The sequence below is a fragment of the Sinocyclocheilus anshuiensis genome, unplaced genomic scaffold, assembly GCF_001515605.1.
Source record: "Sinocyclocheilus anshuiensis isolate Anshui unplaced genomic scaffold, SAMN03320099.WGS_v1.1 scaffold788, whole genome shotgun sequence".
Taxonomy (NCBI): domain Eukaryota; kingdom Metazoa; phylum Chordata; class Actinopteri; order Cypriniformes; family Cyprinidae; genus Sinocyclocheilus; species Sinocyclocheilus anshuiensis.
The window spans coordinates 8,642-14,104 of NW_015558586.1; positions in this window are offsets into that span (position 1 = coordinate 8,642).

A 5,463-nucleotide genomic window follows, 5' to 3' on the forward strand; every position below is an offset into this window, starting at 1 on the left:
TCTTGCCATCTCATTTTTATTGCTGTTCTAATTTTAGCCTTAACTTCTTCTTTGCTTAGTGGTATAATAATTTCTATATGTGATCATTTCAGTGCCTGTTTTGCTAAATGATCCGCAACCTCATTTCCATCCACTCCCACGTGTGCTGGAACCCACAGGAAACATATCTTAATTCCTATCTTATTCACTCTATACATACATAAAAGAATTTCATACAAAATGTCTTGTCTTGAAGATCTTCCACTGATAAGACTTGATAATGCAGAGAATGAATCTGAACATATCACCGCATTCATTGGCCGAGTATCCTCCATCCACCTGATAGCTAATAATATTGCTACCATCTCTGTAGTGTAAACTCCTACTTGATCAGAAACTCTTTTACCAATCTTGATTTGATAAGTTGGGACAAATACAGCTGCTGATGCTCGTCCTGTCTCGTGATCTTTGGAACCATCAGTGAAAATTGAGATTGCGGAGTTGTAATTCTGTTCTAGATACAGTTTAACCATGACATCTTTTGCTATTACTCTATTTTTGTCATTAATAATTTCTTGCAAATTAAAGTCTACTAATGGTAAAGGGAATAACCAAGGTGAAATGGTTGACACTACTACTGCAGGGCTCATTTCTACATTTATTATTCCACATGACTGGGCTTCTTTTCTGCTATCCTTCCAAAACTTCTAAACTTGTCTGACTCATGTTCCCAACATTTTCCCAATACTTTTTTAATTGGATGAGTTTCATCATGTCCCTTTACAGAAATCCAATAAGTCAACATCAACTTGACTCTTCTAATATCAAGTGGCAGCTCTCTCATTTCTACCTGTAAGGCAGGAATAGGTGAAGATCTAATCGCTCCACAACATATTCGTAATGCTTGTGACTGTATCATTTCTACTTTCTGCAGCAAACTTTTCGACGCTGACCCATATGCTATACATCCATAATCTATAGTTGACCTAATTAATGCGAAATATATTTTTCCCAATGAGTGACGCCTGGCGCCCCAATCTACCCCTGCTAAACATCTTCATATATTTAAAACCTTTTTGCATTTATCAATTATTTTTTGTATATAAATTGCAAACGTCAGTTTTGAATCAAACCATACCCCCAAATATCTTATCACATTCACTTGTTTACCGTATAGCTTTAATCTAATATTAGGACTTTCTCTCTTTTTTGAAAAACAAATATACCTGTGTTTTTGACACTGACAAACGAAATCCTCATTTATCAGTCCATTTTTCCACTTTGCATTAATTGCATTCTGCATACTTTTAATGACATATTGAACATTCCTACCTCTCTTCCACAGTGCTCCAATCTAATATTAGGACTTTCTCTCTTTTTTGAAAAACAAATATACCTGTGTTTTTGACACTGACAAACGAAATCCTCATTTATCAGTCCATTTTTCCACTTTGCATTAATTGCATTCTGCATACTTTTAATGACATATTGAACATTCCTACCTCTCTTCCACAGTGCTCCGTCATCTGCAAACAGAGACTTTTCAACTCCTAAACTAACCTGGGAAAAAATGGCATTCATTATATTAAATAAGACGGGACTACACACACTTCCTTGGGGAGTACCATTTTCAATAAAATATGTTTTGGAAAAAGAAGATCCCACCCTAACTTGAATAGATATATCAAAAAGAAAACTATGAAACCAGTTAAACATTCGTTCTCCAATGCCCATATTATCCAATTTAATTAGAAGCCCCTCTTTCCAAATCATATTGTATGCTTTTTCCACGTCTAAAAAAATACACCTACTAAAATTTCCTTATTAACTTGAGCCTTCCTTATGTCAGATTCTAGACATATCACCGCATCCATCGTATTCCCACTTTTCCTAAACCCACTCTGGAAAGGAGAAAAATATCGTTTACTTTCCAACACATGATTTAGTCTAAAATTAACCATTCTCTCCATGATTTTACAGAGATTTGACATTAAGGCAATAGGCCTGTAACTAGTTGCCACAGAATGATCCTTTCCTGGTTTTGCAATAGGAATAATTATCCCATGTTTCCATGTAGTCGGTAAACTCCCTTTTTCCCATACTTTATTAAAAAGATGTAACAATATATAAAGCGACTTATCTGAAAGGTGCTTTACCATTTCATAACACACATCATCCTTTCCTGGAGAAGTTAGCTTAGCCCCAATTATAGGAAGTTAGCTTAGCCCCAATTATAGCCCTTTTTAGCTCATATAAGGAAAACGCATTATCTAACGTACTTCCTGTCATTCCCCTATGAGATAATAATTCAGGATTATTTCTTAAACAACTCTCTCTATATCTTTTCATATTTTCTGGAAGATTATCATTACTATGCACTTTAACAAAAGCTTTGGCTAAAACTTCAACTTTCTCAATATCCAAAACAGCTGGTTTACTTCCACTCATAATAACTGGAATATTATTCTTTCTTTGTATCCCATTCATCTTTTTAATCATACCCCACACTAAACTGATTTCAGTTTCTTCACCTATACTTTCACAATATTTCCTCCAATAATTTCTTTTCGCATCTCTATTTACTTTCCTAACAATTGCTTGTTTCCTCTTATATTCAATAAAATCATTAAAAACATAAGTTTTCCTAACCTTTTTCAGTGATTTATTACGAAGTGTTATTGCTTTACTACGCTCCTCAGTCCACCAAGGGACTGACTTCTTCCTGCTACTTATTTTACCTTTACCGATTGCTTCCTCAGCTGCTTTACATAGACTATTACTTATTTTATTATTTAGTTCTTCAATCTCCTCCACAGATTCTTCAATTACTGTCAACAAAATCTCACTACGTTCCTTAAATTTGTCCCAGTCAGCTGATTTGAATTTCCATCTAGGCATAATTTCCTCTACATTCACATCCAAATCAATTCCTATTTAGCAAATTATTGGAAAATGATCGCTGCCTATTAGATTTTCATTCAATGTATCCCACACACAACTCCTTGCCAGGTTTCCAGTGACAATAGTTAAATCTAAGACAGACAATTTCCCTTTTGATAAATCAATTATTGTTGCCCTTCCATCATTTACACAAACCAAATCACTTCCATCTAACACATCTTCTATGACATTTGCATTAAAATCATTTTTTTCACTTCCCCATAATGTACTATGCCCATTAAAATCTCCACACCAAACTAGACTATGATTATCCACTCCCCTAATTTCCTCTAGAATGTCTCTACTTAATCTTTCACATGGATTATAGTAATTCATTATTCTTAATTTCTGATCTCCAGCCCACACCTCTATTTCAACTACTTCATATTTATTGCATATTTTAACTGTTCTAAATTGTATTCCTTCCATTACAAATGTAGCCACTCCCCCTCCTACTCCAGAAAGTCTATCCCTACGCACATTATTATAACCCTGTACTTTAAAATCCAACTGAGGCTTAAGCCAAGTTTCCTGAATACAAATTACATGAGGTTTATTATCCTGTTCTGCAATAATTTTTTTAAATTCCTGACCGTTTGAAATTAAGCTCGTTGCATTCCACTGCAAGATTATTAGCACCATTAGGATCCACCACATGGTGCCTGCGAGCTTTCCATTTGCATCTTTAATTTATCATTTATCTGTTCTACTGAAACCCCTTCAACATCCAGATATTTTTCTGCAGCCCTAATAATAATTTTAATCCTCTCAGTTCTACTCTCAGTTTGCGCTGAGCAGTTCACTACCTCTGCCAAAAATGTAACAAATGAAATCTGGTCGATTACTAAAAGTTTTCCATTCATAGTTCCTCTTCTATGGTCAAATTCATTAATTGGAAGATTCAGTTCCATTCTTTCATCACTTTTAGATTTTGACATCTGAACCTTTTTGAGAGCCTCTGCATAAGTCAGACCTTCGCAGCTTCTTTCCTGTATTGACATCCCCCATAACCTGCACTGTGCTCCCCTCCACAATTACAACACTTTAGCTTTACATTTTGTTCACATTGACCATATTCATGATTTCCTCCACATCTGGCACATTTCCCTCTACGTACCGCTGCAACATGTCCATACTTCTGACAATTGTAGCACCTCAGTGGCGGAGGGATGTATGGTCTAACTGCATAGCTAAGAAATCCAATGTATACTCTTTCAGGCATTTTATCCTCCTCAAAATGCAGCATAACCGAAAGGCTGTCAACCCTTTCTTTGTTCCTAACACACTTAAGCCGTTTAGCCTCTTTCACCACAGCACCTTTTACTCCTCTTTGGATCGTTTCAACAGACATATCAGTCAGTACACCATATATTACTCCTCTTACCCACTTCTTTCTTTCTATCACTGTGCATGTAACCTTCTGACCAAGCAATGTTTTTAGTCCGAGCGCTGCCTTTTGTTGACTACTATCCTTACATATTATCAGTAACTTACCATCCCTCAAATTTTTCGCGCATTCGATCTGTCCAATCGATTCCTTTATAGCTTTGGTAATTTTCAAATCGACCATGGATCATTCAAAATAGCGACCTTACCTTCACCGCTTGTGAACCATTATTTACTTGTCTGTTTTAATCAAATGTTTTGTATGCAAGAGTATTAGTGCCTCGAACCTCATTCATCCATGCACAGGAGCAGTGCCGGAGCTCAACCAAAGCATCTTGATCTTGATCTTCCTCAAGACCAGGCCCGGCGCCAGAGACATCCCTGATGCACTAACCCTGATGCAGTTCTATCATGCTCGTAAACTTCATAAAAAAAAGTTTCATTGTGTGATCACATTCATTGGTTAAAACGGAACTTTGTGAGATCGTGCTGAATGAGTTACAATTTTTAATACATTTAAAGGGAGCGCTCTTTCCATGCTGTATACGATAATATATTCAGAATTTAAATAAAACGTCTGTTTTTCATGCTTGACAAGCAGCCACGTACGACACAGAGATAGCTAACTACTACACTATATAGAAAAAGATAATAATTTCAGAAGCACAAAGTGATGAGCCTGGTCCAAACGCAGGATTTAGGTAAGGAAACGGTTATTAATTATTTGTATTGGCTGCCATACCAAATCATGAACCAGCTACATTCATTGGTTAAAACGGAACTTTGTGAGATCGTGATGAATGAGTGACCGTTTTTAATAAATTTAAAGAGAGCGCTCTTTCCATGCTGTATACGATAATATATTCAGAATTTAAATAAAACGTGTGTTTTTCATGCTTGACAAGCGGCCACACAGAGATAGCTAACTACTGAAAAAGATAATAGCCTAATTTCAGATGCACAAAGTGATGTGATTCTGCAATCTAGCCTGGTCCAAACACAGCTTTAGGTAAGGAAACGGTTATTAATTATTTGCAGTGTTGGGGGTAACGCATTACAAGTAACGCGAGTTACGTAATCAGATTACAGATTACAATCAGATTGACAGCTCTCCTGTCCCCATGTTGAGAGAAATCAGATGTTACTGTAGTTCTAAAA